The sequence below is a fragment of the Panthera leo genome, chromosome A2 (assembly GCF_018350215.1).
Source record: "Panthera leo isolate Ple1 chromosome A2, P.leo_Ple1_pat1.1, whole genome shotgun sequence".
Taxonomy (NCBI): Eukaryota; Metazoa; Chordata; class Mammalia; order Carnivora; family Felidae; genus Panthera; species Panthera leo.
Window position 1 is genome coordinate 71,612,358 of NC_056680.1, and position 14,608 is coordinate 71,626,965.

Below are 14,608 nucleotides of genomic sequence, written 5' to 3' on the forward strand. Positions count from 1 at the left end.
CCAACTCTTGATTTTGGCTCAGGTCATGATCTCATGGTTTATGAGGTCAAGCTGTGCATCAGACTCTGTGCTGAGTGTGGAGCCTGCTTGATATTCTCTCTCCACCTCTTTCCCTGTGCCCCCAACCCCATCTCTCAAAATAAATAAGTAAACTTTAAAAAATAAGAAAAATAAGTGTTTATTTTACCTTCACTTATTTCTAATTCAGTGTTCTTCCTTTATGTAAATACTAGTTTCTGACCTATATATTTTTTTTTTCTAAAGAATTTCTTTCAATTTTTCTTGCAACACAGGTCTACTAGAAAAAATTCCCTCAACGTTTGTTTGTTTGTTTGTTTGGGAAGTTCTTCTTCACATTTGGTGGATGATTTCTCGTACAAAATTCGAGGTTGGTGGTTTTTGTCCCCCCCCCTTTCCTGCCAATACCTCAACTATTTTACTCCATTTTCTTCTTATTTACATGACTTTTGAGAAGTTGGATCTAATTCTTATCATTGTTCCTTTATAAGTAAGTGTCTTTCCTTGGGCTTCTTGCAAAATTTTTCTTTACCTTTGATTTTTTGCAGTTTTAATATGATAACCTAAGATGTAGGGATTTTGTTTGTTTGTTTTTGGTATTTATCCTGTTTGCTGTTCTCTGAGTTTCATAGATCTGTGGTTTGGTGTTTGACATTGATTTGAAGAAATTCTCAGTCACTGTTGCTTCAATGATTGTTTTTGTTCTTTTCTTTCTACTTCTGGTGTTCTAATAGGCCTTTGCTATTTTTTATGGTTGTCCCACAGTTCTTAGATATTCTGTTTTTTTCAGTCTTTTATTTCTTTGCATTTCCATTTTGAAAGTTTCCATTGACATATCCTGGAGCTCACAGATCCTTTTCTCAGCCATATCAACTCTACTAATGAGCTCACCAAAAGGCATTCTTCATTTCTACTATAGTGTTTTTCATCTCTAAAATTTCTTTTTCACTCTTTTTTAGAATTTCTATTTCTCCATTTCTATTGCCCATTTGTACTTCATGCTGTGTACTTTATCAATTAGGGCCCTTAGCATATACTAATCATGCAACAACTAATCATAGTTGTTTTAAATTGCCAGGTTGAAAAGTCTAACATCCTTGCCATATCTGAATCTAGTTTGGATGCTTGCTTTGTCTCTTAAAACTGTATATTTTATCTTCTAGTATGCTTTGAAATTTTCTTCTTGATACCTGGACATGATGTGCTGGGTAAAAAGAAATACAATAAAAAGAATTTAGTAATAAAATGGAAAGTAGTGAGGGAAGGGAAGTATTCTACAGCCCTGTGATTAGGTCTCAGTCTTTTAGTGAGACTGTTTCCCTGGACACTAAACTTAACAAGTGCTTCTCAGTTCCCTTCCCCCTGAGATGGGACACAATAGCTAGAGAGAGAGATGGCGTTGTGTATTTCTCTTCCCTAATTGGAGGGCTAGATTCTCCCTTCCCCTAGGTCAATTATGTTCTGAAAAATTTCCAAGACTTAAGGCTCTGGTAAAATACTTTCTCTTGAGGGTAGGCTTCATTAAGTAGAATAGAATGTTCTGGCATGTATTAAAATGATTCCTGGAGTGCCTGGGTGGTTCAGTTGGTTAAGTGTCCAACTTCGGCTCAGAACATGATCTCATGGTCACGGATTTGAGCCCCAAGTCAGGCTCTGTGCTGACAGCAGAGTCTGGAGCCTGCTTCGGATTCTGTGTTTCCCTCTCTCTCTGCCCCTCCCCTGCCCATGCTCTGTCTCTGTTTCTCTCAAAAATAAAATAAACATTAATTTTTTTTAAATGATTCCTTTTCATTTTTTCCTACCATAAAGCTGACAAAATTTTTTCTCTGATATTCACTGTGAGAAGCTGGTTGTGTTCCTTCCTAGAAGCAAAACTCACTAACTTGACTGGGATCCCTTGGAGTTTTTTTGTCTCTCAGATGTGCCCACACTGAACCTATAGCAATTCATCAATTACATTTAGTGTTTCTTACCTGGCACTGGTTCCCATGAAAGTTTGCTCATAGGTCCCTGCTCTGGTATATTTTGATTATATTATTCACCTTTCTGTATCTCCAACTTGGAAGTTAGCCATTTGTCCTATGACTTCACTTCTCTGGTGGATCTAAGAAGAGTTGTTGATTTTTCAGTTTGTTCAGCTTTTTAAGATGGAGTGATGACTCCCAAGCTCCTTATGTGCTGGGCCAAAAACTGGAAGTCTTCTTTCACCATTTTCTAAGGAATAAGAATACAGTGTAAATCCTATGTTCAGTGAGAATTGACAAGCTAAAAGGTTCTAATTTACTTAAGTCACTAAATATTTATTGTTTTACAAAATTAAATACTTGGGATTAATGCAAAATGTTGACTATGCTTAGTATAATCTTCTGTTGACACGAAACAGATGTAATATGCAAAAAAAAAATACACTTTGGTATACTACATTTTATTCCTATACTAAACACCAGTACTTATCAAACTGCAGTCTTGGGGCATTAAAACTGGTTTCATAATATTATTAAGACATTATTTTCTTTGTTTGCTTTATCAGACAAGATGTTTGATATTATAAAAGATGAAATGTAGAAGCAAATATGATGAATCATCTGCCTTCTTTTAGAGATCTGTAAAAATATTAAATAAATAATTTTGTCATTAATTTTTGGTAAAATGTAATTATTTGTCATAAAATATTTTTTGGCATGTAATGGACTTGATTTTTGTTATTTAAAAATTAATAATCCAGTATTTTAGAATTGTCAACTTTAATTTCTAATATATTAAATAACAATATATGTAACACACTTAAACAAAACTTCTTGGGGTCCTCAAGAGGTCCTAAAACCAAAAATTTATGAATTACCCATTATCTATCTATTTAGGTATCAATGAATAGATATCCAGAGATCCATAAAGAGGAAGTTAGGGTTCTAAGTTTTCAATTTCTTCCACTTATTCACCTATTGCTTCTAGAACCCATACTACAGGATTATAAAAATTGCAGCTTTATGTTATTTTTTCTTATATTTCATACAGCAAGTTGTACCCACTCTACCACACTCAATTCTGCTTCTTTTAAAAGGATTTCTTGTCTATTTAATCACATTTAGTTTTCAGTTCAACTTCAGATTTTTTTGTCAAAAGCCACTCTTTTTTTAATTTTTTTTTTTTTTTTTTTTTTTTTTTTGACACAGAGAGAGACAGAGCATGAGTCGGGGGAGAGGCAGAGAGACAGGGAGAATTTGAAGCAGGGTCCAGGCTCTTAGCTGTCAGCAGAGAACCCACCACGGGGCTTGAACTCACAAACCACGAGATCATGACCTGAGCCAAAGTCAGACACTTAACCAACTGAGCCACACAGGTGCTCTAAGAGCCACTCTTGATACACAAATATCTCTTTGGGTTTTTCACTTCAATTTTATTAAATTTATCTTAGCACATCTTATTGCATCTTGTTGGGTGGCTCACAATTTTGATTTTTCCCATTACTGATGATCTCCATTTGTTTTCATTTGATTAAGATGGTGTCTTTCAGGTGTCTCAAATATAAAGTTGAACTTTTCCATTTGTAATTAAAAGCTGTATGGGGAGATACTATGAAATCATGAAAATATCTTATTCTTCACCAAACTTTATTAATTAATTTAAAAATATTTCCATGGACTCACAGTTTTCTATTTTATTCAATAGGACATAATCTGTTGCTACTATAATTTATTACTCAAATGGCCCCTCCACAGCTTAGTAATGAGAGTTCCTTTAAGCTGGCATCTGTATCCTTTTGATATGTCTCCATAATTTCTGGCACAGTAAGATGTTCCAGATTTACCTAGTATTTTTCTTGCCCTATTTCTGAATCAGCCGTTTCTTCAAGGAGCCCTTTTCACTAAAAGAATGGTATTTAGAAGCCAAGATCTGCATACTGTGTGTCCTCATTATTACTGGGGTATTGTTGCTCCCAACCTCTCTCATTGGATTGAGAGAGGAAACTTATGTACACACACACACACACACACACACACACACACTTTTAATCTGTAGGGTCTGATGATAATGGTATCAGAATCCAGTATTCATCCACTGCATGGAATGAGAGGGCTTTGGCAGCATTTCTTTGGCAGGGGATAAGGAAGGAAGGAAGGAAGCCAGTAACTTTCCTTGTCATGGTGGGTGAAATTACAGTTGCCAAATTTGGGAAGCAACTGTTATGGGAGGTTTGTGGTCTGATCAGATTAATCTATCTGGAGTATGCATGGAATTGGAAAATATCATCACTGACATGGAGGACCAGGACAAGAAACAGAATGCTAAGGAAAAGAACGAAATTCAGGGAGAAGTTGACCATTTAAAAAGAAAAGCCACATTGGGGGAAAAAAAAAAGACCATATAGTAGAGAATAGAAATAATACAGAGGAACCAAAAATCACTCTTTTGTCCTAGAGAAGGACTTGAATTGGGGTAGTTAAAGAGTCCACTGGTTATCAGTAGATGCGTTAACACAGATCAATGCCTAGAAATGCGAGTAAAATTCTTAAATTATTATTATTACTACTAGCTACATGTATACATGTATATTTCTAAATATACATGTCAGTACCTGACCGTAATACCATTCCCTGGTCTTTAAACTAGGACGTGTTCCAGGATTTTCTCTGTTGTCTTCTTAAGAAGCCACATTGTTTTCTTGGCTTTCACAGGAGGTGTTTCATATCAGTCCTCAGTGTCCTTTTAAAACTTGATTCCATCTGTAAGACATCTAGTAGAAATTCTTGGAATTTTCCATCGCTTGGGAGGCACTCTTCCCTAACATACAACAATGAGGCAAGTTTTGTGATGTTAATGATGATGATTTTATTTTTCCCTCATTGTAAAATTTCTTTGGGAATTGATTTATTTTGGACTTGGAAAGGAAAGGGTCAAATATCTCCTCTCACATCATACAGTTTGCAAACATCTATTTGATCATTGCACAATTTTTCCTTTAAACCTCTCTGATATTAGGGAAAAAATGTCACCACTAAGACATCTGAAAGTAGACTAGTCCGAAGTTTGCTCTTCTTGTAGTATCCTTTGCACAATGGATTGGCACAGATCGTTGCCCACTTGTAAAGAATTACTCCGTGATGACAAGCGGTCATGGGTTATTTGGCTGAAGTTTTGCCAAGGGTGGGCCCTTGACCATAGGGGCTTCCAAATAAGGACCCCCTGTTCTCTGACCCATTTCGAATGGTAGATTTCCAATATTCCCAAGGTGTCAATGGCCGTTTCACTTTACACAATGTGTCTGGCCTTCTTTTAAAAGCTCTGCAAAGTTTTGCTTTGCTTTGTTTTAGTGATCCCATAGAGGTTAATGGAATATTCTTAGGAATTAAAAACAGAACTTGACTTCAAGGCCAAAAGCTGAAATTTTGATAGCAGAAGTCCACTAGAATACCAGATCTCTTTAAAATAGTGATGCATTCTTGTGAAGATCTGGATTCCAAAAAGGTCTAAAAATACCTGACCTTCAGAGGAGAAAATGTCCTGTTAGAATATTATTTTTTATGCAGAAAGGCTAAATTTAAATGTAGCTTTAAATTTTAAATTGAAATATAAGAGAAAAACAACTCGAGTTTTCAGCTATTGATATAAGATTGACTAATTAAGGTTATATGGTTATAGAAAATTCAGTACACCAAGGGCCCAAGTTTGGAGGAACATATTCATAAAGTACTACTTATGTGAAATTTTATAAGATGTGTGATATTGCTATGCCTCAGTTTACTCATTTGAACAATAAAATGATTTTATCTGTCCTGCCTTTTTCACAGGGTAGTTCTGGGAATCAGATATAATAATGCAAATTAAGATCTTCCGTAAATACTAAAAAGCACTACACAAATGAGTAGTCTTATTTTCTTCTATTACTGTCCTAGCATCTTCCTAAGATTTATGCTGTGACCTATCGCAAATTTTAGCTTGTGGGCCAGACTCCATTCTTCAATTTCCTGAAATGGCGGTTTATCATCCCCCCTCCCCCAAATTCACCTCAATCTCAAAAATTGTAAATTATATTTACAAGATAGTCCTATGGTTGGTTAAGAAATTATATTAGAGTCTGTCGTGCAACACAAAGTCCTAGAAGTCTAACAATTAAACCAGATTTTTGGAAGTGAACAAGGCCAATGGCTTAAACATTTTGGCTGTATAAAGTTTAGACAGGTGAAATTTACTCAGAGGCCCGCTATGTGACACAGATAGTGTCAAGTGGCTCTGCTAAAGTGAGCCACCCTTCTTGGTTTTCAGTTCCTGTGAAGGAGCTCAGCTTGGAAGCTACTGATCTTCAAAATGCTTTATTTGGCCTTGGGATCCCTGTGCAAGGTATGCCTTCCATGGAAGTGTAGTACCAACAATATATGAAGGGAGCCATTGCTCTGTGGAAGCAGTGGGAGTGTGGGGTCCATTTCACCCGTGCCACTCAGCTTTTTTAGTGCCCTGAGAGGAGGGCTAAAATACAGAAAATAGTTTGGAAATCTCTCTTTGATCTCTTCATTTTTCCACCCCATCCAAGAATCACTTCTATAGTACCTTCACCTGTCCATTATTTCTTATCTACTGCTTCCTCTTACTGCTTAAGAAGGCAGTGTGCTCTGATAGCCAGCGATTCTGGTTTTCGAAAAATGGATCCCTAGGTGGGGCTGAGAACGCGATCCATACAGTGTAGACCTTCTGTCACTAGTTCTGTCATTTGGAGCCACTCAGACCCAGGCTCCCCTCTCTTGCCCATGATTGCTTCCTTCCAGGTGTAGACAGCTATCATGCCTCCTACATCTCCTCTCCAAGGCAAGCATTTCTAGTTTCCTCAATGTTTTCCAACTTTCTCATTATGCCAGCTACCTTCCATAAGATTAATAGCTATTTGTCAATCTCCTGCTTAAAACTGGGGACTCACACTTGAACTCAACACACCTGATTTGGTCACCTCAGCACATGTTCTACAGAAGCATTGCTACCCATGAACTAGGTCTTATACATCACCTACTCAGGCAAGTTTCTATAGTTTAGAGTCAGTTTCTAGCCTTAAAGTGGTTCAATAAGTAATACACTGGGCTAAGATTTATTACTAAGTGCAGTAAACCTAATATTATTAGATATTATTGTTAAATATAGATACAGACAATATTAGTAATATTATTGTTACTAAGTGCAGTAAACCTAATATTAGAGCATGTTACCAAGAAATGATGCTACAAAAGTTCTTAACTGTCCATTTTCATTTTTTCCCTGGGTTTTCTCAAGATTTTTTATTCTTTTTACTGTAATTGCTCCTGAACCACCTATTTGCTTTCCTGATGACTATGAAGGAAGCCTTTTTACCTTACTAGATGTTGACAGTCTTGACCCTTGGTAGTCATGTAGGGGTTAAATTTTATCACTAAGATTTTCACTGACCAGTGGGGCTTGCCTGGGCCCAAACACTTGGTAATTAAACTAGCATTGTGGAAAAGGCTTGAACCTGTTTAAAGACATTTTATCTCCTTCACAATTATGAGCTCCATCAAAAATAAGTAAATCAGTATATTTTAGAAATTTCAAAGTAGGGATTTTTGGCTTTCACACTATAACCATTCAGTGTCCTTCTGGCACCCCAGATGGGGATATTTTGAACTAATCAAATACTGTATTACATTAAACAGTTGAGAAAAGTCTATGAGTGTAGTAGCAGCTGAACAGGGTATTATTGCTTTTTTCCCCCCAAAGGTCCACATGTGTAAAAATATTTACTCTCATTTTAAGCATTTTTTCTTCAGTCTCTGTGGAATTGGTGAGTTTTGAGACACAAAGGAAGGAAAAGAGAAGTAAACAGTTTCTACGGCATGTCGGCAGCCAGCTCTTCTAGAGCCTTATTTCCCTTAGGGTGACAATTGAAGTCTTGTCCTGAGAACCTGTAGTGGGTGGAACAGCAGTTAAATCCTCTCATTTTTGCAATTTTCTCTTATTTCCGGGATCATACCATGTGGCAATTCTAAAACCTCCGAATGGAAATGCTGCCATGCTTGAGGTCATGCTGTCGTCCCGCCAAGCAGCACCTTCAGATTCCCATCTTTTCATAATTTTGAATCAACAACCACATGAGTGGCAGAACTAGATAAGATGTCCCCAAATAATGAAATCCGAGAAGGGAATGCCCTTCTGCAAGTTGGCAAATGCCAGAGTCATCTTCTTGTGGATCCAGACAGCTGCCTTCCCATCCCTCCCCCTTCCTGCCAATACAGGAACTGGCCCATTGAAGCAGAAGTTACTTTGTGACAAAGGGACACAATGGTTTATCTATAATGAGTAACAGAATGTGAACATTTAAAATGCACATGTAGTTTTCAGTATGTCAAATCCAGAACTTCTCACCATAGCATTACAGTACATCAGAAGGAGCAAAATCAGTGAGAAACAAATTTGGGGGATAAAAATATTGAAAACGTTTCTGAAGTTATGTTGAAACATTTTTTACTTGGTTGGTTATCAACAGACGGCTGCTTGTGTTGAGTAACTTAACCCAAGCCAAACTGTACTTGTATAAAATATTACTATTTCCTGTGTTTGTGTCCAACATAGATGACCTTGAGTTCTGCTGTTTAGTTTGCTTTGTACAAAATCAATTCTCTCCTCTCATCCTCAGGCTTCCTTTTTTGGGAGCCAATGCAGTTGATCCTCCTTCTGGATGAACTGGTAGCAAAGGGAGAAAAAAGAAACCAAAAATGCTTTGGTAGAAAGGATTCTTAAGTAGTACGGCCTAAGGGACACTTCCAAAGATAGAGAACTGTATATTTTGAAGTGGAAATAAATTGTGGAGAAGATACCACATTGTCTCTACTCATTCCCCTGCCTTGCTTAACCCTGACCTTTCCTGAACAATCCTGGAGCAGGGCAGCCACGCTATCCTAGGAGAAACTAAAGAACCACGTGGTTTTCAGGGCTGGGAATGAGCTACTGGTTTAAATAAACAAATAACCAATGCCATTGGCTAATTGATGATTATGTCGCAGCCTCTGGTTTGAGTTTTGACATGAAGTGAATGATGTTATTACTGAAAGACAGCACAGTATCATGGATAAGCCCACAAGTTCTAGAGAGGGGCTGCCTCTAATGAGGGGTTATTTCCCTCCTCAATGACACAGATTCCTTCTCTGTGAAAGTGTCCACCCTCATTCTTTATCCCCAATTTACAGACAAGGCAACAGATGTTGAAGACCTTGCTTGAAGTCACGTGATGAGTTAGTGCGGAGACTGGAGCCCAGGCAGCCAAAATCTGCACATTTGAGCTCACTCTGCCCGCCCTCTGCCAGCTACTTTTATAAAATGCTGTTTTCTCCTTTTTAATTTTCTCCTGAAATGGTATCTATAACTGTGTTTCCAACACTAGATTATAATCAGAAATTTCAAGCAGAAAGCAGCAGCTGTCTTTACATTTAGGTTCGTGGTTCCTAAGGTTTTCCAGACGCCAGGCCCCTTCCCAGAATAGGTCCCTGACATAGATTCACGAGGTGTGAAAGGCATGTTGATCAGATTGGGGTGCTGCATTTGCTAGCCAATGTACCAAAATAAACTACCCCCCAAATTAGTGATCTAAAACAGCGATAAGTATTGCTACCTTACACAACATCTGAGCATCAGAAATCTACAAAGAGCTTAGCTGGATGGTTCTGGCTCAGGGTCTCTTATAAAGTTGCAGGCAGGATGCTGGCCAGGCTGCTGTCATCTGAAGGTCTGACTGGGGCTTACTTCAATATGGCTGACCTCGGGTGGTCATTGCAGGAGGCCTTAAATCCTTGCCAGGTGGAGCTCTCTTTAGGGCCACATGAGTTTTTCCCCCTGAGCCACATGAGTTGCTTTCCCCTGAGCAAGGGACAAAAGAGTGAGAGACAGAGAGACAGAAACAGAGACAGAGATAGAGCAAAGCAGAAGCCTTAGTATCACATATTAGTACTTCTGCTATTTTCTCTTTGTCCCCCAGACAAATCCTGCTATTGTGAGGTAGTGGTAGAGGGATCTACACCAGGCAATACACAGGAGGCAGGGATTATCAAGAGCCATCTTGGAAACTGGCTACCACAGCCACTGTTTTATCCTTGAGGAACTAGTCATCTATTGCTGGTGACAGAAATTTACCCTGTATAACCACTCATTTGCTTAAATTTATTATGGTATTTAAGGGTACATATTCTGGGTCAGTTTTATACCCATAAAGTGAGAGTATAAAATTTAGTTGGGTGTCTTCTCTTTATTCTGCCTCAGAGATCCTCTCCTCCTCAAACTAAAAAGATGAAGACAAGAGGTAGACTAAACCATCTCAAGTAACATTTAAAAGAAGGGAAGGCAGAGGAAATGGTGGAGAGCATCAGAAAGAGGGACAGCATACACATTTTAAATAGAAAGAAGGAATGGTATGCTTGGGGGGAGTTCTAGTGTATAAGTTAGAGAATGGGGAGAGACATTGGAAAGATTTAATCCAGAATGCAGATTAGGCAATGAGAGGAGCCAGAGTTCAAGTAAGTGATACTACAACAGTTATGTGCTAAGTACATCCCCTCAAGGAAGTTAAGGCCAGAGGTCCAGACCACTTGGAAGGTCATTGCAGCTGTAGGCAGATGTGGGGGTTCCAGAAAAGGTACATCTAGCAGTGACGGAGATGTTGGGATGGATTTACTCAGCAATTAGGAGGAAAAACCAACAGGATTTGGTGACTGGGTGGGTTGGGGCTACAAAGACAACAGGAACATGAAGAAAATATCAAACAAAGTTTTGGTTTTTTTCAACTGGAAAATGATTTATAATATCCTTCAGTGTTTTCATAAAAATTAGAGAATATGTGTGAGATTTCTAGTACACTGCCTGGCATGACAGGGACACGGTGAATTATAGCTATAAGTAAGTATAAAGAAAGAAACCAGGGGCGCCTGGGTGGCTCAGTCAGTTGAGCATCTGACTTCGGCTCAGGTCATGACCTCACAGCTCATGAGTTGGAGCCCTGCATCAGGCTCTGTGCTGACAGCTCAGAGCCTGGAGCCTGTTTCGGATTCTGTGTCTCCCTCTCTCTCTGTCCCTAACCCACTTGCATTCTGTCTCTGTCTCTCTCAAAAATAAATAAACATTAAAAAAAAAAAGAAAGAAACCAGTGAATAAGAATTGTTAAAAAGGACACTGTGTGTGTGTGTGTGTGTGTGTGTGTGTGTGTGTGTGTGTAGACTAATGAAAAATACCTCAAATAGAGGATTCAGCATCCAAACTATAAGATTTATTTTAACAACGCTGATGTCATCTCTGGACACTACATAGGAGCTTCGTTCCAAAAAAGCACTGTGCTTGGCAAAGTCACAAATGCCAAGATTGAGGTCAAATACAAAATAGAAAATTAGAATAAAAATAATAAAAATGGTATTAGGTCTACAAGATGTCCCTAAAGTTTGGAAAGATAGATGAGCATGCATAATGTTGTCAAAGGCATATTTAATTTGTCGAAAAGAAAATTGTCTCCAGACTTTCTGGACATACTGCGTGTATGCATGCGTGTATGCGTGTGTGTATGTGCGTGTGTGTGTGCATGTGTGTGTGTCTACATGGGTACATATATTTATACTCACATTTTTGAAAGCAAATTAAATAAAAATGTGGGAAGAAATTTACCCTTAAAACAAGCAAAACATGTTGGTGCTGAAATGTTACCCAACAGCCAATCCTCAAAATTCAACTTTTCAGTTTTTACAAAAATCCTCCTGCATTGACACAGAAGTTGGGGAGGGAAGATTCTCCTCCATAATTTTTCATTATGTAGCCTGCATCTCATTGTAAGTTTTGGAATTAGTGTCAACTGCTTGAAATTTAATGTGTTTTAGACTTGAACTCCCCTTGCTTCATTCTTGCTTGTCTTGGAAAAATAGGTTCCCTCAAAGTGAGTTTTGTCTCTTGGACCTTTTCAAAAATGATCTCCATAGGTAAAGGCCCATTTTGCTGTGTTTAATCTCTGCAGGAGGTGAGGGGGGTGGAGCTAGCCCTGCTTTCTTCTCCCTGTTCCACGCCCTCCATCTGCCCACATGTATGCTGTGGTGGGGGTGTTGGGGGGGGGCACATACTGATAGCTCCTTTTGGTTAAGGGGACTGGACGATATCATGCACAGAGCACACACATATAAAACTGCTAGATCACAGACTGCCACAGAAAGCCACTCTTGGGGGATTGCCATAATACAATGCAAGAGAAATATCCAGCCTGTTGCTGCTCAGGGTCTTAATGTTATGTGGTAGGAATCTCTAGGACAGAACCTGGCAAATCCAGCAGAGGTTATTATCTACCGTTGAATGAGTAGGGCTTCTTGAACTTTTCATTCTGGTTTTGTAAACCTTGATCTCTTAATATTTCTGCTTCAGATCCCCCTTTAAAAATGAGTCATCAAGTGTATAAAACATAACCAGCTGTTTGGAATGTAAGAACATGGATTATTATATTATAACGAACTCCAAAATGCAGAGAGGCAAATTGTAGGTATGTAGTTTCATTTCAGATCTGGGTTCCTTGGGCCTTTCTTTTCTTCTTTCTGTCTCCAGTTTCTGTTTCCAACACTAACTCAATTATGTCCCAGACCCAAACTAAATTCTTTTCTTTCTTAGCCCCTATTTACCTCTAAGGCAGCATGTCTGTTTCTTTCAATCTGTGGACTTCATTTCCCTTCTGACTCTCCTCTTGGAAGCTTCTGGGCGTATTGGGCAGCAAGGCCCTGTGGCATTTTTGGACCATAAATTTCTCTAACAGCCTGTGTGACTTGTTCTCCTGGGACAATTTCAATTCATGTGTGTTGTTCTGATGTGATTATAAACAGTGGTTCCTTTCTGTCTCAAAAATATTCTGGTTTTGGTGATAAATTATATGATCACGTTGTTCATAAGGCACCTTTCTGTTTTTAAATTTTATTTTATTTTAGAGAAAGAGGGCATGCAAGCAGGGAAGAGAGGCAGAGGAGGAGGAGGAGGAGGAGGAGGGAGAGAGAATATTAATCAGACTCCAAGCCTGATATGGGGCTTGATTCCCCAGCCCTGGGATCATGACATGAGACTGAAATCAAGAGTTGGAGGCTCAACCGAATGAGCCACCCAGGCACCCAGCTTTTAAAACTTTCTGGGAAAGGAGTCATGGAACACACTGAGTTTCTACTTCCTGGCAGAATAGAACATGGTGTCCTACTCAATACTTCATGTAAAATTCATATCAGTCCATGTTTTGGGGTTAATATTATCTCCGTTTTTCTAACCAGGAAGCAAAAGCTCAGGGAGGTGAAGTAACTTGCCTAAAGACACCCAGACGTCTAACAGTAGAGCTGGTTAACTGGACCCAAGCCTTCCTTACTTATAGACTATCCCTTCTGTAAACCTTGAGCTTCATTGTCACCCCAGTCACCATGGGCCTGCCTCCAGACCTGTCCTGTCTCTGTGGCATCCTAGTTTTATCCTTTTGTTACTTTTACTTTTGCCGTTCCTCTAACTCCTGGAGTCAACCTTGGAGGTATTCCATTTTCTCCCCCTTAATTTCTGTAACCTTTGGTGTGCAGGATACAGTTATATGTATAAAATTCTGTCTGTCTGCCAAGATCTGGACAAGGTGCTTAGGGATATCCTGGTTGGAAATAGAGCTGTTGAGCACTCCCTTTCTTCCCCTTTGCTCTGCAGAACTAAGAAAGGTCTAGGAAGGGAATTTTGAAATAGAAAGCCTCCGCAATCTCAACCATAGTCATTTGCACCAGGGACAGGCAAGGACCTGTAACAGGTGGGCACACCGTTTTGAGTAGTGGAAAAGCCACTTCAGCTGTTTCCTTCACTTCCTTCACTGGGGAACCAGGAGTAAAGACTGTATTAGCTGACAGAGCTATAACTAATACAATGTGCCCAACACAGTGTCTGGTACAAAAGAAGGGCTCACGAAATGCTGATTGCCCTTCCACCTTCTTGAAATGGTCATTACTGCGTTTCCATTGGTCTTGAAAGGTTTTGGTAAGACGAGAGAAATAAATTTGAATTGCGGAATTTGCAAACAAAATTAGAGTGTACTCACCTGCTAGTTAGGGACTGTGGGAAACCATCACCTTTTCTCAAGGTCTTACAGAGACTAAGGAAAAAGTACATGGGGTAGAATCTCTCCATACGTGGGCCAGAACTAGGCAGGGTGGCTGGCAAAGCCAAGGAAGAAGCGTGAAGGCAGCCACACACAGAGAGGCCTTCTCTGCTCTCCTGGACTCTTCTGGTCAGGTGGCCCCGCATTCCCTGTTTGGCTCCCGGAAACCGGAAGCGCAAACAACGCGAGACTTTAGAGACCGCGAACTTCATTTGTCAGCATTACTCTACGGAGGTGTTATTCTGTTAAGAGAAACCTCTTTGGTGTGAGTTCATGGTAGAAGGTAGGATCCGGAGCCTGGCTGTGTGCCTATTGGAAATAATGACACTTTTTTGAGGATTAAGTGAGGCAATGCGTGTAACGTGCTCGGAACGGTGTGGCGAGTGCCATGCAAGCGTTTGCAGTTTCTTGCTGCTGTTTATGCATTATTATTATCACTCTCAGCTACTGACTGGTCCCCAGGTTTCTGAGTTG

General features: G+C 39.3%; 1 long non-coding RNA gene across 1 annotated transcript; it reads right to left on the reverse strand.

Moving 5' to 3' along the window:
* Window positions 1-227: 227 nt before the first annotated feature.
* LOC122213450 lies at window positions 228-14,237 on the reverse strand. Its single transcript, XR_006199519.1, has 3 exons — window positions 14,075-14,237; window positions 1,992-2,232; window positions 228-1,222 (listed from the first exon to the last, which is right to left on the reverse strand). It is a non-coding gene; the product is annotated as an uncharacterized LOC122213450 (long non-coding RNA).
* Window positions 14,238-14,608: the final 371 nt, after the last annotated feature.